Source organism: Dendrobates tinctorius, unplaced genomic scaffold (assembly GCF_039654945.1).
Source record: "Dendrobates tinctorius isolate UK_male_01 unplaced genomic scaffold, ASM3965494v1 ptg000016l, whole genome shotgun sequence".
NCBI classification, from domain to species: Eukaryota; Metazoa; Chordata; class Amphibia; order Anura; family Dendrobatidae; genus Dendrobates; species Dendrobates tinctorius.
The window spans coordinates 28391895-28417808 of NW_027361684.1; the positions used below are offsets into that span (position 1 = coordinate 28391895).

General features: G+C 42.7%; 1 long non-coding RNA gene across 3 annotated transcripts in view; it reads right to left on the reverse strand.

The window, feature by feature from the left end:
- The window catches only part of LOC141080411 (uncharacterized), a 165816-nt gene extending 140154 nt beyond the window's left edge, over window positions 1-25662 (reverse strand). For 2 of the 3 annotated variants that reach the window (XR_012228901.1, XR_012228899.1), the window contains exons 1-2: window positions 23874-24376; window positions 8300-8398 (exon numbers count right to left, since the gene is read on the reverse strand). This is a non-coding gene — a long non-coding RNA (uncharacterized lncRNA). Of the gene's footprint in view, window positions 1-8299; window positions 8399-23873; window positions 24377-25604 lie in introns of those variants that run through there. The other variant, XR_012228900.1, reaches the window with a different exon arrangement.
- Between the last annotated feature and the right edge of the window lie 252 nt (window positions 25663-25914).

Sequence of the window (25914 nt, forward strand, 5' to 3'; positions counted from 1 at the left end):
AAAGAGATCACCTTCTAACTAAACTATAGACCCATATCACTTTTAAATATAGATTTAAAAATTTTCACATGTACTGTAACTGAAAATACTATTAATCCTCTTCCCCATCTCATTCATCGAGACCAGGTAGGTTTTATACCTACGAGACAGGCATCTGATAACATAAGGAGGGTGTTAAATATCATACACACAACAAATATCCGCCGAAAGCAACTTCTACTGCTTGCCCTCGATGTCAAAAAAGCTTTTGACACGGTCTCGTGGACATACCTTTTTAAGGTATTATCTAAATTTGGATTTTCCTCTAAATTAATCGAGTGCCTCAAGTTATTATATGATAAACCTATAGCCTATTTAAAGCTCCCTGCAATGCATCCTTCCCCAATAAGCATTCAAATAGGCACCAGGCAAGGCTGCCCATTGTCTCCTGCACTCTTTGCCCTTGCAATGGAACCTATAGCAGAGGCTATAAGGAAAAACCAAAACATTCTGGGCCCTGAGGATTTGGGAGAGCCATATAAAGTCAGTCTATATGCAGACGACCTTCTTCTAACACTAAATAGCCCTCATACCTCGCTCCCCCATCTATTTCCACTTCTGCACGAATTTGAAAAAAATTTCTGGATTCAATATAAATGTAGATAAGTGCGAAGCGTTATTTGTCAACTTCCCAAAAGTGGAGCAAAATAATATAACATCTCAATTTGGATTTATATGTAATTTACATTTCCTATCTTACCTGGGTATTAATCTAACAGCCGATAGGATAACACTATTTGAATGGAATTATGCCCCATTAATCCAGAGTTTCCAAGCAGACTTCTATGATATCTAAATTTCTTTGGTTGGGGAAAAGGCCTAGAATTGCGCAGAAGACCATGTTCCTCCATAGGAAATTGGGAGGATTGTCCTTACCTAATTTCTCACTTTACTATAGATCAGCCCAGATTGCCCAATTAGTCAACACCTGTCCACACGGGAATACACCTAGATGGGTTCTCCTGGAATCCTTTCTATCCAGACCGTACTCATTTTCAGGCTTAATGTGGTCCACAGAGCGTTTGCCACAGAATCTAATAAATATGGCCCCTTACACGGTCCATTCACTAATGCTCTGGAGGAAAGTTAGGTTTAAATATGAGATGCAATCCAACCCTTCACCACTGATCAATATTTTTCATAACCCTATGTTCCGACCAGCGTCGGACTGGCCCACCGGAGAACCGGAGGATTCTCCGGTGGGCCCTGGCATCTGGTGGGCCCTGGCACCTGCTGGCATACAGGGCCAGCAGTTGCCTAGGGCCCCCGCTGCTCCAGGGGCCCCCAGCCAGTGGTGTGTCGCACACCATGCAGCTGCTATGGGGGCCCCTGCCAGCGGAGCAGCAGCGGGTGTCAGGAGGCAGGAGCCCCTGTCCCCGCTGCTAAAGAGAAATGAATATTCACTGCGAAGCAGTGAATCTCATTTCAGGTCTCCACCCCCAGAGGCCCCGCCCCCAGCCCAGTAAGCCGCTCTGCAGACTACAGCTGTAAATCAGGGCCGGCGCCGCCCTCAGTCCTCTCTGCTCCTGGCTCACAGCCAGTGCGCGATGACGTCACTACATCGCGCACCCGCTGTGTGTCTGGCAGAGGGGGCAGCTCCTGACACTGAAGCCGGGATCAGCGTGGGAGCGAGGAGGAGAGGTGAGTATTGTGTTTTGTTTTTTATCTCTCTCTCGCTCTCTCTATCTGTCTCTCTCTCTCTATCTATCTCTATATCTCTCTCTCTATCTCTCTTATATCTATCTATCTTTCTATCTCTATCTATTATCTATATCTATCTATCTCTATATCTATCTCTATCTATTATCTATATCTATCTATTTCTATATCTATCTCTATCTATCGCTCTATCTTTATATCTATCTTTCTATCTCTACATCTATCTCTATATCTATCTATCTATCTCTATATCTATTATCTCTATATTTATTATCTATCTAGCTACCATCTATATCTATCTATCTTTATCTATATATATCTCTATCTAATATCTATATCTATCTATCTCTATACCTATCTATCTATTTATCTATCCGTTATCTATCTCTATATCTTTTCTCTGTATCTATCTATCTCTATATCTATTTCTCTCGCTATCTATCGCTCTATCTCTATATCTATCTTTATATCTATATCTATATATCTATCTCTATCTATCTCTATATCTATATCTATTTCTCTCTATATCTATCTCTATATCTCTCTCTATAGCTATCTATCTATATATCTCTATCTATCTTTATATCTATCTCTCTGTATATCTATCTATCGCTCTATCTCTATATCTATCTTTCTATCTCTATATATCTATCTATCTTTCTCTATCTATCTCTATATCTTTTCTCTGTATCTATCTATCTCTATATATATCTATTATCTCTATATCTATATCTATTTCTCTCTATATCTCTCTATCTATTTATCTCTATCTCTATATCTATCTTTCTCTATCTATCTATCTATTTATCTCTATCTATTATCTATATCTATCTCTATCTATCTATCGCTCTATCTCTATATCTATCTTTCTATCTCTACATCTATCTCTATATCTGTCTTTCTATCTATCTCTATATCTATATCTATCTATTATGTCTATCTAGCTATCTCTATTATCTATATCTACCTATCTCTATATCTTTCTGTCTTACTCTATCTCTATATCTATCTGTTATCTCTATATTTATTATCTATCTTTATCTATCTATCTCTATCTATTATCTATATCTATATCTATCTCTCTATCTATTTATCGATCTCTGTATCTATCTCTCTCTATATCTATCTCTCTCTATATCTACCGCTCTCTATCTCTATCTATCTTTATATCTATATCTATCTATCTATCTCTATATCTATCTATTATCTCTATATCTATCTACCTATCTATCTCTGTATCTATCTCTATATCTGTTTCTCTCTATATCTATCTCTATATCTCTCTCTATAGCTATCTATCTATCTATTATCTCTATATCTATCTATCTCTATATCTATCTATCTATCTCTATATCTATCTGTTATCTCTATATCCATATCTATCTCTATATCCATATCTATCTCTATATCCATATCTATCTCTATATCCATATCTATCTCTATATCTATCTATCACCATATCTCTATATCTATCTCTATATCTCATTATCTATCTATCTATCTATCTCTCTCTATCTCTCTCTTTATCTATCTATCTATTGATCTATCCATCTATCTCTATATCTATCTCTATATCTATCTATTATATTTATTATCTCTATTATCTATATCTATCTATCCATCTATCTAGCTATCTCTATCTATCTCTATATCTCTCTATATCTATCTATCTTTCTAACTCTATATCTATCTATCTCTATACATATCTCTATATCTAGCTATTATCTCTATATATATCTCTATATCTATCTTTCTATATCTATCTGTCTCTATATCTATCTATCTATCTCTATATCTATTATCTCTATATCTATCTATCTCTATCTATCTATATATGTCTATATTATTATTATTATTATTATTATTATTATATCTGTATATCTGTCTATTATCTATCTCTATCTATTATCTATCTCTATCTATATATCTCTATATCTTTCTATCTATAGCTATCTATCTATCTATCCATTATCTATTTTCTATCTATCTCTATATCTATCTACCTATCGATCTATCTATCTATCTATATTTCTTTCTATATCTATCTTTATATCTATCTCTATCTATCTCTATGAATCTTTCTATCTATATCTATCCATTATCTACTTTCTATCCATTATCTACTATCTATCTCTATATCTATCTATTTCTACATCTATCTTTCTATCTATATCTATCTAACTCTATATATCTATATAGCATTATACCCTATGAGGGGGGCAGTATTATACCCTATGAGGGGGTGCATTATTCCCTATGAGGGGGGCAGTATTATACCCTATGAGGAGGCAGCATTATACCCTATGAGGAGGCAGCATAATACCCTATGAGGAGGCAGCATTATACCCTATGAGGAGGGCAGCATTATTCCCTATGACGGGGTGCATTATTCCCTATGAGGGGGGCAGTATTATACCCTATGAGGGGGGCAGCATTATACCCTATGAGGGGGCAGCATTATACCCTATGAGGGGGTGCATTATTCCCTATGAGGGGGTGCATTATTCCCTATGAGGGGGGCAGTATTATACCCTATGAGGGGGGCAGTATTATACCCTATGAGGGGGGCAGTATTATACCCTATGAGGGGGTGCATTATACCCTATGAGGGGGTGCATTATACCCTATGAGGGGGTGCATTATTCCCTATGAGGGGGGCAGTATTATACCCTATGAGGGGGGCAGTATTATACCCTATGAGGGGGTGCATTATACCCTATGAGGGGTGCATTATACCCTATCATTATACCCTATGAGGGGGGCAGTATTATACCCTATGAGGAGGGCAGTATTATATTCTATGAGATGGCTGCATTATATTCTATGAGATGGCTGCATTATATTCTATGAGGGGTCTACATTATATTCTATGAGGGGGCTGCTTTATATTCTATGAGGGGGCTACCCCAACTCCTGCTACATAATTAAGACATGTACAACCTTATATTATACCCGGATATTAGCGTGTTTTACCGCACAATTGGTGGTCTGGTATTTAACTCTATGCAGCTACATAGTGGGCCCCAAGAATGATTTTCTCTGGTGGGCCCAAGGTGTTCCAGTCCGACGCTGGTTCCGACCCAGGCTGGAACCACAACTTTTTTCATGGTGGTTGACTAAAGGGATCTACTTACTCAAGCACCTCTGCTCTCAATTTAATGTATTGTGAGACAGACAAGAATTTATAAAAAAAAAAAAAATCACACCTCCTGTAAGGGAAATTATGTGTATAAACCAGGTATTTAATTTTGCTAAGCAAATTCTCCCAGGAAAAACTCCTCTCCGGATAAAGGGTTTTGAGAACAAATGCTTGCAAGATCCATTGGGGAATGGAATGATTTCTTTTATTTACTCTACTATTAGTCCACCTTACGATAAAGAAAATTAGATTATATGTTGCAATGGGATGAAGATTTAGGATTCGTCATGTCGATTGATGACTGGTACCGTAGTAGTGAGACATTATCTAAAGGTAGAAATCAAACTTCATTGGTAGAGACTTCTTTGAAGGTTCTGCATAGATTCTACTATGTACCAGAGAGAATTCCTAATATGTTCCCTAGTGTCTCGGGTGATGATTGTTTCAGGGGATTTGGGGTATCCGGGGACATGAAACACATCTGGTGGTCTTGTACAGTGGTCTTGGAGCTCTGGAGGAAAGTGAAATGTCTGGTAGAACAAATGTTCGAGGAACAAATTGATTTAGAGCCCTCTGCCTTTTTATTGGGTACTAAGCCGCCGAGGTTCTCTAAAAGTTTTCATAAATAGGTGATTTGTGTGTGGCAACAAAGATTCATATAGCCGCAAGATGGAAAACCCCTTCACTGTCGATATCTTTGGTAAAAGAAAGAATGAATACCATCATGTTACATGAGCGGATAGAATCTATTAGATCTGATACGTGGAACTTATTTCTCAAGGTCTGGAATCCTTGGATAGAATTGCATCCAAATACACATCTAGACTTGGGTTTGTGGCTTTCCCCCTAACCGTTTATGACTTATAGAAAAGGCCTTACCAGGACTCATAACAAACATTGGGTATTTACTTGAGACGGATGTTTCAAATTGATTCTTCATATTAATATTAAGCACTGTATGGATGAACTCCTGTTGTCTATCCTTTTGTGTTTTCATATGATGTTTCAAATAAAACTTATTGAAACTAAAAACTCATGGTGGGAATGTAACTTTAGCTGGACAATCCCTTTAACACTCCGTATTTCCTACCCAATTTTTTTTTTTTTTATAAATGGTTTAATACTACCTGTCTCCAGCCCCCAGATGACCAACACACACAAAAAAAAAACAACTGGCAATACATAAGTTAAAATCCAACTTTTAGAAACGAGTGCATGCTGTGTGGTGAAATATGGGAACAAGTTGTAGACTATGCCAGACATTGTACTAGAAAAAGACTTGGCAGAAAGAAACATACTGACATTGTTCTTTCCTTTCTGGCTTCAATCAGCCTCACCCACCATTATTGTTGAGAATTCTAGAATATTTAGGAAAAAAAGGCACGTCTTCTGCAGTTCAGTTCAGGTAAAATGACAAAAACTACGGCAAAGTTTAACACAGGAGCCCTGCACAGTGTTCTTCCATAATAACAGACCCTGCAATAATACCAATTTCAACACATTAAAAATCTATGAACATTTCATAGAAAAACAGCGTCACCATGTGTAAATTATAATACAGATACAGTCATATGTAAAAGTTTGGGCACCCCTATTAATGTTAACCTTTTTTCTTTATAACAATTTTGGTTTTTGCAACAGCTATTTCAGTTTCATATATCTAATAACTGATGGACTCAGTTATATTTCTGGTTTCAAATGAGGTTTATTGTACTAACAGAAAATGTGCAATCTGCATTTAAACAAGATTTGACCGGTGCAAAAGTATGGGCACCCTTATCATTTTCTTGATTTGAACACTCCTAACTACTTTTTACTGACTTCCTGAAGCACTAAATTGGTTTGTAACCTCATTGAGCTTTGAACTTCATAGCCAGGTGTATCAAATCATGAGAAAAGGTATTTAAAGTGGCCATTTGCAAGTAGTTCTCCTATTTGATTCTCCTATGAAGAGTGGCATCATGGACTCCTCAAAACAACTCTCAAATGATCTGAAAACAAAGATTATTCAACATAGCTTTTCAGGGGAAGGATGCAAAAAGTTGTCTCAGAGATTTAACCTGTCAGTTTCCACTGTGAGGAACATAGTAAGGAAATGGAAGAACACAGGTACAGTTCTTGTTAAGCCCAGAAGTGGCAGGCCAAGAAAAATATCAGAAAGGCAGAGAAGAAGAATGGTGAGAACAGTCAAGGACAATCCACAGACCACCTCCAAAGACCTGCAGCATCATCTTGCTGCAGATGGTGTCACTGTGCATCGGTCAACAATACAGCGCACTTTGCACAAGGAGAAGCTGTATGGGAGAGTGATGCGAAAGAAGCCGTTTCTGCAAGCACGCCACAAACAGAGTCGCCTGAGATATGCAAAAGCACATTTGGACAAGCCAGTTACATTTTGGAAGAAGGTCCTGTGGACTGATGAAACAAAGATTGAGTTGTTTGGTCATACAAAAAGGCGTTATGCATGCGCTGTATTGTTGACCGATGCACAGTGACACTATCTGCAGCAAGATGATGCTGCAGGTCTTTGGAGGTGGTCTGTGGATTGTCCTTGACTGTTCTCACATTCTTCTTCTCTGCCTTTCTGATATTTTTCTTGGCCTGCCACTTCTGGGCTTAACAAGAACTGTACCTGTGTTCTTCCATTTCCTTACTATGTTCCTCACAGTGGAAACTGACAGGTTAAATCTCTGAGACAACTTTTTGTATCCTTCCCCTGAAAAGCTATGTTGAATAATCTTTGTTTTCAGATCATTTGAGAGTTGTTTTGAGGAGTCCATGATGCCACTCTTCATAGGAGAATCAAATAGGAGAACTACTTGCAAGTGGCCACTTTAAATACCTTTTCTCCTGATTTGATACACCTGGCTATGAAGTTCAAAGCTCAATGAGGTTACAAAACCAATTTAGTGCTTCAGGAAGTCAGTAAAAAGTAGTTAGGAGTGTTCAAATCAAGAAAATGATAAGGGTTCCTATACTTTTGCACCGGTCAAATTTTGTTTATATGCAGATTGCACATTTTCTGTTAGTACAATAAACCTCATTTGAATCCAGAAATATAACTGAGTCCATCAGTTATTAGATATATGAAACTGAAATACCTGTTGCAAAAACCAAAATTGTTATAAAGAAAAAAGGTTAACATTAATAGGGGTGCCCAAACTTTTACATATGACTGTATACAATATAGCAGACCACTGGCTCCGGCATGTTCACACACGGCGCGCGTGCTTGATACAAACTTTTCCACCATTCGGACATGTGATTGCAGAAATCCATGCCCAATCTGCATAAATAACCCCAAACGCAATTCAAGTAAAAGGAGCCAGCTGCAGAAATCTCTGTGATAAATCTGCAGCACACGACTATGGCAGAAGGCTAAATGCACACGTAACGGAAATGCTGTGGATTTTAGCAAATCTCATCAAAATGCTGTAGATTTTTTTTGTATTTGAAAATCACCTGTGGAGCAAGATTGTGAAGTCTTCAGCATGTGGATTTTTATTGTGGATGTTCACTTATGGATCTGCCCCTTTTCAATCTAGAAGGGTGACCTCTGTGCTGAAATACAAAAAAAAATGCAGCAAAGTCTGCATGATACACATGTGGGTTCATCTGCATTTCGCTTTTAGGGTACGTGTACACGTTGCGGATTCTGCTGCGGATTTTTTCGAGCGGATTTTGCTAAATCCACAGGTAAAATGACCTGTGTTTTACCTGCAGATTTAGTGCAGATTTCCTGCAGATTTTGTGTGGATTTCCCCTGTGTTTTAACACCTGCGGAGTTCTATAATGGAAAAGTCTGCAGCATGTGCACAGCGTTTTTTGTTTTACATTGATTATAATGGTACTGTACACCGCAGGAGAATCTGCTGCGGATCCCCAGGGCCAAATCGGCAACATGTGCACATACCCTTAGAAGGATTTGGGTGAAACCTCTGAACACACTGCAGAAAACACAGTGTGAACATGGCCTTAGTGTTCTCTGGTGAACTTTAGGACATTTACAACATATACTCCGTGCAAAGCAGATCATAAAATAAATAGCTTTAGGCTGTGTGCCCACGTAGCGATATTTAAGCGTTTTTGCCGCGATTTTTGGCACGAAAACGTTTAAAAATCGTGTACAGAACGCCCCCCCCCATGCATTCCTATGGCATTCCGCACATGCTGTGCTAATGCTGCGCTTTTTTCCGCAGTGGAATCGCATCGCGGAAAAAATCGCAGCATGGTCATTCCTTTGTGCGGAATCGCAAAGAATTGCCGCGATTCTGCATCCATAGGAATGCATGAGAATCGCTTACTTCCCGCATGTGGCTATGCCCACCATGCGGGAAGTTAAGCGTCTCGTGCGGTTGGTACCCACGGTGTGGAGGAGAGGAGACTGTCCTCCAGGCCCTGGGTACCATACCCCTGTAAAAAAAAGAATAAAAAATCGGGGTATATTTACCTTCCGACGTCCCACGCTGCATTCCTGGCCTCAGCGTTCCCAGTAATGCCTTGCGGCACGGTTCATTGATGACGTAGTCTCGCGTGACTCTAGCGGTCTCGCGAGATCGCTATAGCAACGCGAGACTACCTCATCACAGGTCTTGCAAGGCCTTACTGGGAACGCTGAGGCCGGGAATGCAGCGCGTGACGCCGGAAGGTAAATATACCCCGATTTTTTTATTTTTTTAAAGCATTTTAACATTCTATCTTTTACTATTGATGCCGCATAGGCAGCCTCAATAGTAAAAAGCTGCTCACACTTGTGTTTGACGAGTGACCAACCTGTCAATCACTTTCCAAGCGATGCTTCAAATCGCTTGGAAAGTGCTTGAATATCGCACGCGAAAATCGCGAACATAATCGCGGTAAAATCGCGCTGAAGAAAACGCGCGATTTCTGGGAAGGAGTCCGGTTTTTAGTGTCCGGAATAAAACGCTACGTGGGCACATAGCCTTAGAGATTCAAGCTAGGTTACAATTGTCAGTGATAAATATTTAATCTATGAAATTCCATGTCATACACGCATGGTCAAAATTGTTGGTACCCCTCGTTTAATGACAGAAAAACCCACCCCTGTACTAACCTGTTTGTTATTACATAGAAACATAGGCAAATTTGTGACTTAGTGTAATGTGGTATTTGCATGTAGCTGAACGGTGGGCCACCAGAGTCAGTTACTGCAGGGCTCTTGGCATCCTAGCCCGGAGCCGAGTACAAACCACAGGTCAGTATACAAGCGTGAAAAAAGTGGGAAGGAGATTTCTATAATTCCCAGCAATTTTGTTGTAACTATAATATGCTGTGATTTTTGCACATGAAAATACTCAGTCTCAAAAACTCACCAAATACTCACTGTGGGAATTTTAAGGCTATGTGCACACGTGCGGAATTGCTGCGGAAATTTCCACGGCAATTCTGCAACTCCCTGCCACGGTAAATACGCTAGAACTCCGCATGCGTAATTCCCGTGAAAAAATAGCGTTTTGCAAGCGTAATTAGTTTGCAGAATGCTAGCGTTTTCCAAGTGATCTGTAGCATCGCTAGGAAAACTGATTGTCAGGTTGGTCACACTCGTCAAACATAGTGTTTGACATGTGTGACCAACTTTTTCCTATTGAGGCTGCCTATGCAGCATCAGCAGTAAAATATATAATGTTAAAAATAATAAAAAAAATAAAATCTTGATATTCTCACGTACCGGAGTCCCCTGCAGCATTCCCAGGCCTCAGCGATGCTCTTGGCAAGTCCCGTTCCCAGTGATGCCTTGCGACAATGAACCCAGATGACATAGCTTTTCAAAGAGACACGGCACTCAATGAGCGAGAGGGAGGTGCACAAGTCGGGTATCCAACCAACTGTACAAAATATCAAAAAACTTGGCACTCAAAAACGAAGGCAATTTCACAGTACCTTTATTGTTATCGCATCCAATTCAACACATTCCTTTTGAACGTTTTCGGTCAAACAACAGGGGTTCAGAGGAAGATGGCAACTTAGGGAGTGGTACAAGATGAACCATCTTAGAGAACCTATCACAAATCACCCAAATAACAGTCATTCTCTGAGAGACAGGCATATCAGAGATGAAATCCATTGAAATATGGGTCCATGGCCTCCTGGGGACCGGCAAAGGCATCAACAACCCACTAGAGCAAGAACAAGGTTTAGACCGGGAGCAAGTCCCACAGGACTGCACAAAATTCCTGACATCACGAGACAAGGCGGGCCACCAAAAAGACCGACTCACCAGATCTCTAGTACCAAAAATACCTGGATGACCAGCCAATGCAGAGCAATGAACTTCAGACATCACTCTCTTCTTCCACTGGTCAGGAACATACAACTTTCCACTGGGACAACGCTCAAGTTTGTCCTCCTGGAACTCTTCCAGAGCACGTCTCAAATCGGGCGAGATGGCAGAAAGAACTACCCCTTCGCCTAAGATGGTAGCAGGCTTGGTCACCACAGGAGAATCAGCAAAGAAGCTCCTAGAGAGAGCGTCAGCCTTGACATTCTTAGTGCCAGGAAGAAAAGAGACCACAAAATCAAAACGTGTAAAAAACAAGGCCCACCTAGCCTGTCTAGGGTTCAAGCGTTTGGCCGACTCCAGGTAAATCAAATTCTTGTGGTCAGTGAGGACCACGACTTGATGTTTAGCTCCCTCCAACCAATGTCTCCACTCCTCAAATGCCCATTTCATGGCTAACAGTTCCCGATTCCCCACAATCATAGTTACGTTCAGATGGAGAGAACTTTCGGGAAAAGAAAGCACAGGGATTCATTTTAGATGTTACAGGATCCTTTTGGGACAAAACAGCTCCTGCACCAATCTCAGAAGCGTCCACCTCTACCTGGAGTGAGACATCAGGTTGCCGCAAAACCGGGGCAGAAGTGAATCTTCGCTTCAGCTCCTGAAAGGAAGAAACAGCCTCCGGAGACCAATTCAACACATCAGCACCCTTCTTAGTCAGATCAGTCAATGGCTTGGCAATACTAGAAAATTTTGCTATAAATATCCGATAAAAATTAGCAAAACCCAAAAACTTCTGGAGGGCCTTCAAAGAAATGGGGCTGAACCCAATCATAAATGGCCTGTACCTTGGCCGGGTCCATTTCAATAGTTGACGGAGACAAAATAAATCCCAAAAATGAAATCCTCTGTACCCCAAAAAGGCATTTCGATCCTTTGACATACAGGGAATTCTCCCTCAAGATCCGGGACACAGTCCGAACATATTCCACATGAGAATCCCAATCCTTGGAGAAGATCAAAATATCATCCAGATAGATAATCAAAAATTTATCCACAAAGTCTCGGAAAATGTCGTTCATGAAGCACTGGAAGACAGAAGGGGCATTAGTGAGCCCAAAAGGCATCACCAGGTACTCAAAATGTCCCTCCGGAGTATTAAAAGCCATCTTCCATTCATCCCCATGCTTAATGCGGATAAGATTATACGCCCCCCTGAGGTCAAGCTTGGTAAACCAGCACGACCTTTAACTCTGGGGAATAGATCCGAAATCAGGGGTAACGGATACTGATATTTAATAGTAATTTTGTTGAGGGCACGATAATCAATACAATGCCTTAATGAACCATCCTTTTTGGACACGAAAAAAAAAACGGCACCTAAGGGTGAAGAGGATGGTCTAATATGACCCTTCTCCAATGCCTCCTTAATATAGGATCGCATAGCCTCGTGCTCGGGTACAGATAAATTGAAGAGCCGACCCTTGGGAAATTTACACCCCGGGCTCAGTTCAATTGCACAGTCATAACTCCTATGAGGAGGCAAAGACGCAGACCCATTCTCACTAAATACATCATAAAAGTCTGCCAAATAGTCAGGAACATCATGCAACTGAGGAAAGGTGGAAAAAAACGGAGCCTCACTAAGGGCACACCGACAACCCCAACTCACCACAGACACAGATTTCCAATCCAAAACTGGATTATGAATTTGCAACCAGGGAAACCCCAGAACAATGGTATCATGCAAATTATGCAACACCAAAAATCTGCAATTTTCTTGATGGTCTGGGGCGACCCGCATTACCACCTGGGTCCAAAACTGAGGTTTATTTTTCACCAAAGGAGTAGCATCAATCCCCCTCAAAGGGATAGGCGTCCGCAGAGGTGTCATCGGAAATCCACAACATTTAGCAAAATCCAAGTCCATTAGGTTCAGGGCTGCTCCCGAATCCACAAAAGCCTGGGCGGAAAATGTGGACAGGGAGCAGATCAGAGTAATTGCCAGAAAACGTGTGTGCAAAACGTTTCTCTCGTTTAGGACAGACAGAAATAATATGCGAGGCATCTCCACAAAAAAACACAGCTTATTACGCCTTCTGAACTCCTGACGTTGCTCCCTGGACAAAACTCTATCACATTGCATAGGTTCAGACACTTGTTCAACAGGTGGCAACACCTCTCGTGCAGTCCTGCGTTCACGTAAATGCCGATCAACCTGAATGGCTAATGACATAGAATCGTCAAGACCAGAGGGAACAGGAAATCCCACCATAGTATCTTTTACGGCTTCTGACAAACCCTTCCGAAAGAGAGCTTCCAAGGCATTATCATTCCAGGTAGTAGGGACCGCCCACTTTCGGAATTTTTGACAGTACAATTCTGCAGAATCTCGACCCTGGCTCAATGCCAACAGGGTCTTTTCAGCCTGATCAATAGCATTAGGTTCGTCATACAACAACCCCAAGGCTTGGAAAAATGCGTTCACATTAGTCAGAATAGGATCATCTGGTTTCAAAGAAAACGCCCAATCCTGGGGATCGCCACGCAGCAAAGAGATGACAATTTTTACCCGCTGCGTGGAGCTCCCTGACGAGTTAGGCTTTAAAGTAAAAAATAATTTACAATTATTTTTGAAATTCAAAAATTTAGACCGATCCCAAAAAACACATCAGGAGTAGGGATCTTTGGTTCAGCAGCATGTGAATGAGCAAGGTAGGCGGAAATTCCCCGCACTTCCGCAGCGAGCTGCTCCACACGATCAGACAATTGCTTTATCTCCATTGAGAGAAAAAAAAAATTCCCCCTACGGCCTCAGAGATATAGAGGAAAAAATATACACACTCTTTTTTTTTTACAATTCTTTCCTGCTATTGAGTACCCTAGGATCTGCGGTAAGGCTGGTGATTCTGTTATGAATGAGTCACCGTAGGAGGCAAAAACAGAAATACTAGCTAAATCCAGAAAACCAGAGAAGTTGGCAGCTATCGGATTGCAGACCCCTGAACCTATCAAAAACAACTTGCAGTAGCCGTGGGGGGTTCCTAGGGTTCCTATGGTGCCCCAGACCCCTCGATCACAGCTGGAGAACTAAATAGCCTAAAGACAGAAAGGGAAATCTAAACTGCCCCAGAGCAGACCCCAAAGCAATAGGCAGCCCCCAACATATAATGACGGTGAAGCAAGATGAAAAAACACTCACACAGATAGAAAGATAGGCTGAGCAAATGATAGGGCCCAAGCTAACTAAATAGGACAGGATAGAAAAGCTGCTGTCTGCAATCCGCCAAAACCCTATCAAAACAAGAGCCAACAGACTGATAGGGAAAAAAAGCCCTGAAGACGCTAGGCTTCAAAAAGACTATATCAGTACTCAGGTATTTTCTGAAGACAGAGCAAAAAGGAATTCAGCTCACCCCAGCAGGGAATGGCAGAAATCCAGAAAAACAAGGCAAAACAAAACCAAAACACAAATGTAAAAAGCAGAGCAGAAAACTTAGCTTTTGAGGAGCAGGAATCAGACTGGTCTCCTAGAATCCCTCTGAGAAATCACCAGCAAGGCAGAAGGGCGTCGGCTGCCTTATATCCAGTCAGCAATTCCAGTCACCCAGTCATCATCATCCTGCTCAGGTGCTTGGTAATCAGCCTCACTACCTTCCTTCACCAGAAGAGGGAGTTCATCAGACCTCAATGGTGAAGGGGAAAATGAACTCACAACAACAGACCTTCATCAGAATAAGGTTCTCATGGTTGATTTAGCTCAAGTGCATTTTAGAAGAGAAAAGCAAAAAAGATTGCAATTAACATTCAACATAATACACAAGGTCAATAATAATAATAATAGGATGCTACAAAACATTGCATAACGTACTACAAGATACATAAGTCGATCCAATTATTTTTTAGATTTAGAATGCCGAAGATTGAGGCTCAAGTGAGCTCAGTGAAATTCCTTGGCTTCCATGGGCTGTGATACAAAGTCCGTGAGTGAGGTTCACTGGAGTAATATGGTGTGTGACACCATACGTGAGGTGGTGGTCAGATGAGAAGGTGAGTACCAGAGGAGATACCTAAAAAGGGAGCTGTATGGGAAAACCCATATGCTGTAGGGTATGCTGTACTGGGTACACAAATTGTGGTACTGAATAAGTAACAAAATGTGTAAAGGTAAAGCAGACGTCTCCTGGGAAGCGGCTCAAAAGGGCGAAAAGGCACTGTGAAGAAAAGGGGTGCATGCAAAGCCTCCTTTGTGGGACTAATGTGGGAGTTGATAGGCTGACAGCGTATTGAGTACTTGGTTTATTGCCCCAAACTGGTGCTGTATATGAACAAGCAAGCCAGTGATGCCTTGAATATGGGAACGTTGCGGGTATGGCTAGATTGGTGGCATATTGGTTACCGCACTTAGAGGATACTGTGGAGTATCCAGCTTGTGAGCCCAGTCCAGTGATCCCACACTGATCACAGGTAAATGAACCAACGGTATAGGAGAGGGCACCAGGAGTGCAGCATAGCAGCGCTTAGCCTGTGTCCAGGGAGCATGAAGCTGCAGCCAGGGGAGACCCGCATCACACAAGACCGCTACGTCATCACAGGTCATTTTCACAAGGCATCGCTGGGAACGGGACTTGCCGGGAGCATCGGTGAAGCCTGGGGATGCTGCGACGGACGCCGGAAGGTGAGAATATCAATTTTTTTTATTTTAATTCTATTTTTTACAGGGATATGGTACCCAGAGCCTGGAGGAGAATCTCCTCTCCTCCAGACCCTGGGTACCATCTGAACATTTTCCTCTTACTTTGAGCATGGTGGGCATAGCCACATGCGGAAAGTAAGCAGAACAATGCATTCCTAAGTGTGCGGAATTCCTGCGATTCCGCAAAAATAATGAGCATGCTGCATATTTTTCCATGATGCGATTCCGCCGCGGAAAAATATGCAGCATTAGCACAGCATTGCGGAATGCCATTGAATTCAATGGTTTTCTTGGTTTGCTTGTTTTTGCTGCGAAAAAACGTGGCAAAAACGCATAAAAACCGCGGGAATTACGGACGTGTGCACATAGCCTAAAGGGCCTGTCACACTAAGAGATATCGCTAGCAATATCTCTATAACTTGTGACGTTATAGTTATATTGCTAGCGACATCGCTGTGTCTGATACTTACCTACAAGCTGCTCCCCTGCTGGTTATCGCTGATCGCGTGAGAACAGGCTGGACTGTTTCTCGTTGTCCGCTTCCTGCTGTGACGACGAGCGATGCGTGGAGCCGGGCGGGAGGACGGAGGATCGCCTGGTGTGACAGGTAAGTAGCGACCCCCGTCCCCAGCGATGTCGCTGGTGAGATCTGCCTGTGTGGCAGCTCACTAGCGACCACTTAGCGATGTACCAGCGATCCTGACCGCGTCATATCGCTGGTCGGGATCGCTGGTGCATCGCTAAGTGTGACAGTACCTTAAGGCTTTTTCACATTCTCAGTATTTGTAAGGCAAGCCAGGAGTGGGACAATCAGAGGAAAAGTATAATAGAAACACGCTACCACTTCTGGATTTATCACCTACTCCTGGTTTTGGCTTACAAATACTGATGTAAAAACCTGACCAAATACTGAACATGTGAACGAGGCCTAAGGGTAAATTAACCTGCTGCAGATTCAGTTACAGAAATTTGTATGATTGAAAATCGATCGTATTCATCTGATTGTTGCAGATTAATGGGGCAGTGGCGGAACCTATGTGTGTTCATAGCAAATACACGTGGTCATACTGTCGAGGGGTTAAATCCCCTTATGTGATACCCTGCGGGTCCAGCATGAGCCCGGCGTCAGACATCTGAGCTCACACTCCAAGTACGGACCCCGATTTCAGGTCTCTTGGCCACAGGTATGCAGTGGGAACGGAAAGTGTTCAGACCCCCTTATATTTTTCACTCTTTATTTCATTGCAGCCATTTGGTAAATTCAAAAAAGTTCATTTTTTCTCATTAATGTACACTCTACACACCATCTTGACTGAAAAAAAAACAAAAAACAAAATGTAGAAATTTTTGCAAATTTATTAAAAAAGAAAGACTGAAACACCAAAATAGTATCAATAAATGAAATAAAATTTTATATTTTATCACATTCCCAAAATTCATAAGAATTCAAGTTGTCCACCAGGGAGACCCATTGTTTCTGGTATAAATTGTCTCACTGCAAATTTGTCAGAGTATGTAGACATACATACACTTACAGAAATGTGTTTCAATACTTCCTGCGTATTTGAAGGATACCAGAGACACTATTAAAATTTTAGAAACCATTAAGTGGACTGATGACTACTGTTGTGAGTTCATTTTCCCCTTCGTCACTGAGGTCTGGTGAACTCCCTATTCTGGTAAAGGAAGGTAATGAGCCTGATTATCAGGCACCTGAGTCTAATGATGATGACTGGCTGAGTGGAGTCACGGACTGGATATAAGGCTGCCGACGCCCTTCTGCCCTGCGGGTGATTTCTCTGTGGACTTCTAGGAAACCAGTCTGATTCCTGCTCCTCTAAAGCTAAGTTTTCTGCTTTGCCTTTTAGCATTTGTGTTTTGTTTTTGTTTGCCTTGCTTTTCTGGATTCTGCCATTCCCTGCTGGGGTGAGCTGATTCTTCTTTTGCCTGTTGCTCTGTCTTCAGAATATTCCTGAGTACTGACATAGTCTTTTTGAAGCCTAGCGTCTTCAGGGCCTTTTTCACTGTCAGTCTGTTGGCTCTTATTTTCATAGGGTTTTTCACGGATTGCAGACAGCAGCCTTCCTGTCCTTTCCTATCTAGTTAGCTTGGGCCCCGTCTTTGCTCAGTCTATCTTTCTGTCTGTGTTGTGTTCTTTCTTCTTGATTCACCGTCATTATATGTGGGGCGCTGCCTTTTGCTTTGGGGTCTGCTCTGGGGCAGTTTAGATTTCCCTTTCTTTCTTTAGGCCTATTTAATTCTCCGGCTGTGATCGAGGGGTCTAGGGCATCGTAGGAACCCCCCACGGCTACTGCTAGTTGTGTGGATAGGTTCAGGGGTCTGCAATCCGATAGCTGCCAACCTCTCTGGTTTTCTGGACTTAGCTAGCATTTCTGTTTTTGCCTCCTACGGTGACTCAATCATAACAGACTACATACTGGGTACCTTGGATATTAAGTCCTTGTACACAGTCATTAAACAAAAGGCTGTGATTCTGCTGAATATTTCCTCCAAAAATCGAATATTTTCAATCCCACTCAGGTTGCATTTATAGTAGAAAGTATGAAATTTATTTTACAACATAATTATTTTATTTATTGCAACCAATTTTATTTGCAAACTTGGGGCACAGCAATGGGGACGAAATTTACCCCAAGTTATGCAAATTTGTATGTTGGGATTAGGGAGGAGTCAAACATTTTTTGCAATGGTCAATTAAGGAAGGGTCTCATGTGGCGGCGCTTCATTTATGATGTGCTTTTCATATGGCAAGGATCCTAGATGCATTTCTGAGTGAAATAAACGTTAATTCATATGGCTTAGAATTCACCTCCAACATAAGTGCTACTAACATCAATTTTTTGGATTTAAATATTTTTGTGGAGAATAACATCATTTTTACAAAATGTTATCATAAGGAGGTGGACTGCAATAGTTATAGCCATATGGATAGTTGCCACCTCCCTTCATGGCTCCTAAACATCCCAAAGAGCCAATTTATGCGCATTAGACGCAATTGCACTAGGGATAGCGATTACGATATTGAATCAAATATTTTGAAGGAACAATTTGCAGAGAGAGGGTATGATCTATCCTCCCTTGAATAAGCGAAGCAAGTGTCTAAATCCGCTTCGACGAGTGTTTTGATTCATGGAAAGAAACCAATACATGAACCTCTGAGTATAAAACAAGAAATTGGTCAATTACCCTTCATTACCCAGTACCATAAGAATCCTAGAGGGTTCACCAAGATCATTCAAAAATATTGGTCCATTTTAAAGAAAGATAAAATGGTGGGAGATTTATTACCTGTAAAACCCAGATTTGTTTACAGAAAGGCCAAGAATATTGGAAACATTTTAGCTCCCACTCAAAAAATGGGAATGGTGAACCGTATGTTTACATCAAAGGATAATCATCAAATTGAAATTGGTGGTTTTACCCCTTGTGGTAGTTGCTCTTGCTGCACACGTATTAAATGCAAGAGAGTAACGGGGGTTTTACACATAGCGATATCGCTAGCAATATCGCTAAAGCATCACCGATTTGGTGACGCAGCAGCGATATTGCTATGTGACACTTACCTCCGACCGGCTCCCCCGCTGTCTGTCGCTGGTCGCGCAGCTCTATTTCTCATCGGGCGCTTCCTGCTGGGCTTCCTGCTGGCGCTGACGAGCGACGCGTGGATGCGGACGGGAGGACGTCAGAATCGCCGCGTCTGAAAGGTAAGTAACGACCGCTGTATTGCTGCTGCATCGCTGTGAGATCTGCCTGTGTGGCAGCTCACTAGCGACCATTTAGCGATGCACCAGCGATCCTGACCGGGTCGTATTGTGGTCGGGATCGCTGGTGCATCGCTACATGTAAAGGGGCCTTTACTCTGATGACATTTTGGAATATGGATAAGACTGATATGTTTTATATTAAGGATAAAATAGGTTGTCATTCCATGGGGGTCATTTATGTAGTGAGATGCCCTTGTGATAAGGTTTATGTTGGACGCACAAAAAGAAAGCTCAAGGAGAGGAAAAAAGAACATTTAGAAAATATCTCCAAAAGGTTTTTGGGACATCCCGTCACGCCACTATGCTGAAAGACAGGGCAAGTCATGTGGGGGGGACTTCGTTTTTTGGAATCCAAAAAGTTTGAAGAAACCCCAGGGGTGGTGATTACATAAAAGGTTATTCCAGAATTGAGTCTAAATGGATTTTTACGTTAGACAGTTTGGTGCCAAAGGGACTCAATCATGAAATTGAACTTTATGCCCTGTAATGTATCTTATTATAGATTATATTTCTGCCTTTTTTATTCATTTTTAACTAATTTTTATGCATATGAAGAAATAGTAATTATAAAAAAATTTAAAACTTTTTTAAATTATATATTTTTATTACAGTAAGTAATTACATATTTATTCATTTTTTAAGGGGTGTTTTTCATATCTATGTTTTAATATCACTTTAATAAAGTTTTGTATTTTACACATATATATTAATTTTTTCATTTAGCATACAAAAGGTTTTCATCAGCATGCAGTTTACATTAAATTATCTGATCAGGGATCTTCCACCCAGTAATTAGATCGCAGATATGTGCACCTTGTTTGCTGAATTAGCATGGAGATGCGGGGAGTTAAAAGGAGATAGCGGCAGTGCAGTGTCCAGACTTTGAGAAAGGGGGACGGTTCCCCCGAAACGCGTCGGGATTGGCCCCTGCACACGTCCGTCATTGCGGACCGGTGACGTCAACGCTTCACCACATGCCCCCCGCTTACCACGCCCCCTGCTCGCCACGCTACTACACGGCGGCGCCATCGGCCGAGGCTGCCCGCTCTTAGCTGTGGCGCGCTAACTTAGGGGTCTCTTTTCATGCAAACAGGAGGACGCTCCCTGCATTTAATTCAGCTTTCACTCACTGGCCTCCACGGAGGAACGGAGCATGAACAGTGCAGAGCACGCACACCAGTGAGTACCCCGATTTGCATTCATTTGGCAGATTGTGCATTTTGTTATTAACCATTTTAGGCCACACAGCGTTGTCAGCGCGGTAACTTTATATTTATTTAGTATCAATAAATGTCAGCTCAGCGGGCAAAAAAATAAGCCCAGACCCAGCCCCAGGTAACAAAAAGTTGACACTATGGGTCTTGGAAAACTGGATTTTTTCTTCATCGCTTAACCCCTTTACCCAGGGCCATTTTCGTTTTTTGCTACTCTTCTTCCCAGAGCCATAACTTTTTTATTTTTTCGGACAAAATGGCCGCGTTAGGGCTTGTTTTTTGCGGGATGACTTGTACTTTTGAACGACACCATTAATTTTAACACATTGTGTACTTGAAAATGGGAAAAAAATTCCAAGTGTGGTGAAATTGCAAAAAAAGTGCAATTCCACAGTTGGGTTCAACATCCCAGTTTTGTGGGGTTTTTTTTTTTTTTTTTTTTAACCATGTTCCCTATATGCTAACACTGACCTGCCATTACGATTCTCCAGGTCATTACGAGTTCATAGACACCAAACATGTCTAGGTTCCTTTTTTTTATTTAAGTGAGGACAAAACAATACAAACTTTGGTTAACAAAAAAAAATTGCCATTTTCCGATACCCGTAGCGTCACCATTTTTCGTCATCTCTGGTTGGGTGAGGCCTTATTTTTTGCGTCCCGAGCTGATGTTTTTATTGATGCCATTTTGGTGTATATACGATCTTTTGACTGCATTTTATTGCAATGTAGCGGCAACCAAAAAAAACATAATTCTGGCGTTTTGACTTTTTTCTTGTTACGCCGTTTAACGATCGGGTTAATTTTTTTATATATTGATAGATCAGGAGATTATGAATGCGGCGATAACAAATGGGTGTAGGTTTGATTTTTTTTATTTTATTTTGAAGGGGAGAAAGGGGGTGATTTGAACTTTTATATTTTATTTTATTTTTTTTATATTTTTACATACATTTTCTTTTTCACTTTTGGCCTGCTTCAATAGTCTCCATGGAAGACTAGAAGCTGCCATAATCCGATCGGCTCTGCTACATACAGGCAATGATCAGATAGCCTGTATGTAGCAGAAAGGCTCACTTGCTATAAGCGCTGACCACTGGGTGGCGCTCATAGTAATTTGGCTATGACAACCACAGAGGTCTCCAGGAGACCTCTGATTGTCATGCCAACCCGTCGGTGACCCGCAATCACATGACAGGGTCACCAATAGGCGGGATTTCCGGCACACTTGCCAGAAGTGCAAGCTAAATGCCGCTGTCACGAGATTGACAGCTGCATTTAACAGGTTAACTTTTATGAATAGGTCACTGAGGAGCATAGCAGGACCAGGCTAAGCCACCAGAAAACCAGAGAGGTTGGTAACTAAGCAGATTGCAGACCCCTGATCCTATCCACACAACTAGCAGAAGCCGTGGAACGTACCTACGATGCCCTAGACGCCTCGTCACAGCCGGAGGACTAACTAAGCCTAAAGCAAGATAAGTGAAATCTAAACTGCCCCGGAGCAGACCCCAAAGGAATAGATAGCCCCCAAACATATTTTGTCGGTGAGACAAGATGAAAACACAAACGCAGGCAGAAAAATAGACTGAGCAAATGATGGGGCCCAAACTGACTAGACAGGACAGGAAAGGAAAGACACTGTCTGCAACCACTCAAAAAACCCTGCAAAAAGTCCAACACGTCTGATGCACAAAAACCACTGAAGTCACACGACTTCGCCCCCACTATATCAGCACTCTGGTATATACTGAAAGCAAAGCAAAAAGAAACCAATATAACAGGGGACAGAACAAACTGACACAAGCAGAAACATATGGGCGGTGATTCAGCACAGCCCCAGCAGGAGCAAGCTGACCCGCACAAAGCAGAGAAAGACAAAACCAGATCAAATGCAAAAAGATTAGCAAATGAACCACTTAGCTGAACCATGCAGGAACAGAGCAGGAGACATCAGAAGGCACAGGAAGAAAATCACCAGCAGGGATTAAAGGAAGTCAGGTGTCTTAAATACTCCAGTCAGAAACCCCAGATCTCCTATCGTTATCATCATTATCAGGTGGCAAGCCTCTGTCAAACTGACTAGCTCCACTACCTCCAGTAACCACCAGAGGGAGCCCAGAAACAGAATTCACAACAGTTAACAGCCGCGGGTGGATCGTGATTCCACCCGCAGCTGTTAGGCACATGTCAGCTGTCTTGTAACAGTATAGAAGGTTACGAATAACACAATATTATAGGTAGATGGTTGACCCAGCTTAGGGGAAGGAATTTTTCTTCCCTATGGAGAAAATTGGCTTCTACTCTGTGGGTTTTTTGCCTTCCCCAGGATCAACAAGGCAGAACAGCTGCACTAAAAATAGGCTGAACTAGATGGGCATAAGGTCTTCCTTCAGCCTTCAAAACTATGTTACTATGTTCAAAACGATGTGGGCTCACCGCCGGAGCCACATCAAAGGGAGGTAGTCCCAGAGGCGTATCTAGGCTTTCTGGCACCTGGGGCAAGAATTTGGTTCGGCGCCCCCCCCCCAAAAAAAAAGTACATATGTGACTTACACACTTAGCCATGTACCCACGAGCTGCTCTCCCTAATGCTCTCAATGTTCAGTAAAAAACTGAAAGCAGGAAGAGAAGCTCGTTGTCACAAGACCATATCTATGAAAATCGCATATGAGTGAAGTGTCCATGTGATGACACTGGAACCTGCAGAGCTGAGTCCTGACATTGGAGCTTCTGAATTCTCACAATGAATGCACTGCACACTTTTAGGATTCTCCCTTGCCGATGTACAGTCATGTCAGCACAAGTATGTGATTTGTATACTTCTGGCCACATTCCGACTAGACGTGCCCGGCCTCGCTCTGTTCATTTTCATTGAGTGAGGCCACACATGTCTAGTCAGCATGTGACCGCATGTATGTAAATTACCGGCACGAGAGAATCCTGACAGCGTTCAGTGAGCACTGTGAGAATTCAGACGTCTGCAGTCACATAGAATGACTGTAGACTCAGCACAAACCTGGACAACCCCTGTAATGTTCCTAACAAATAAAAACATGAGAATTAGTCAGTATCACTAATAATATTTACATCCAGGTACCTTATAGATGACGTAGTCTCTGCAGTCGTTCTCCTTTTCTTCTTCTTGTCCAGACCCCATGATGAGTTTTCTCATCCACATCTCGTCTCAGCAGACTTCCATCTTCTCCGGTCTTCTGCAGCAAATCTCCACACGATGCCCTTAAAGATAGAAGTGTCATTATAATGCTCCTAAATAAAAATGTCTGCAATATACTGTCGCCTCACACTATTCCCCTCCCTCCTCATACTGTCTCCTCTATCATCCTCCTGTTCACCATACTGTCTCCTCATATATTTACCCTCTCACTCTCTATACTGTCTGCTCACACATATCCTCGACTCCCCATACTGTGTCTGCACACATCCCATCACCCTCACTCCCCATACTGTGCCCACATAAATTCATCCGTTCGCACCCCTTACTGTCTGCACCCATCCCCCATACTGCTTCCTCATATATGCCCTCATACATACTCTTCATTTTGTGTCCTCAAATCTCCCCACACACGTTAAATACCATCCCCACTCCAAATCCACCACACACATTAAGTACCCCCCATCCCCACTCCAAATCCCCCCACACATTAAGTATCCCCCATCCCCACTCAATAATCCCTTGTCCCTACTCCCAAATCCCCCCCCACATTAAGTATCCCCCATCCCCACTCCCAAATCCCCCCACACATTATGTACCCCCACCCCCACTAATTAACCCCATCTCCACTCATTAAACCCCATACATTAACCCCCCTTCACATTAACCCCCCCACTTATTAACTCCCATCCCCACATTAACCCCCATAGCCACTCATTAACCCCCACACTCATTAACGCCCCACTCATTAACCCCCATACTTTAACCCCCACACATTAACCCCCCCACTCATTAACCCCATCCCCACATTAACCCCCACACTTTAACCCCCATCTCTACATTAACCCCCATCTCCACTCATTAACCCCCCACTCATTAACCCCCATCTTCACTCATTACCCCCCCACTCATTAACCCCCATCCCCACATTAACCCCCTCACTTTAACCCCCATCCCCACATTAACCCCCATCTCCACTCAATAACCCCCCACTCATTAACCCCCATCCCCACATTAACCCCCTCACTTTAACACCCATCCCCACATTAAACCCCATCTCCACTCATTAACCCCCACTCATTAACCCCCCGACTCATTAACCCCCATCCCCACTCATTAACCCCCCACTCATTAACCCCCATCTTCACTCATTAACCCCCATCCCCACATTAACCCCCTCACTTTAACCCCCATCCCCACATTAACCCCCATCTCCACTCAATAACCCCCCACTCATTAACCCCCATCCCCACATTAACCCCCTCACTTTAACACCCATCCCCACATTAAACCCCATCTCCACTCATTAACCCCCACTCATTAACCCCCCGACTCATTAACCCCCATCCCCACTCATTAACCCCCCACTCATTAACCCCCATCTTCACTCATTAACCCCCATCCCCACATTAACCCCCTCACTTTAACCCCCATCCCCACATTAAACCCCATCTCCACTCAATAACCCCCCACTCATTAACCCCCATCCCCTCATTAACCCCCCACTCATTAACCCCCCGACTCATTAACCCCCCGACTCATTAACCCCCATCCCCACTCAATAACCCCCCCCACTCATTAACACCCCCCACTCATTAACACCCCCCCATCTCCCATCTTCGGTGGTTCTTCAGCTCCACAGAGGAGCACACTTACCACCAGCGTTTGCTCTGGGCGCCGGGGAGTGACGTCAGCAGCGTGATCACACGACATGATCACGCTGCTGACGTCGCTCTGACCCGGCGCCCAGAGCTAATTGTACTGGCGTCTGTATAGACGCCAGTACAATTGCTTCCTGGGAGCCGGCGCGGCCTCCTTCTCTGCGTCGGCTGTCAGCTTGACAGCCGTCACAGAGAACAGCCGGCTCACAGGATGGTGGGCGGCAGAGCGCAGCCGCCGGGGGGGAGACACTGCGGACCACTGCATTAGGCGGCCCGACTCTGCCCCCCTGCTGGCTGCGCCCGGG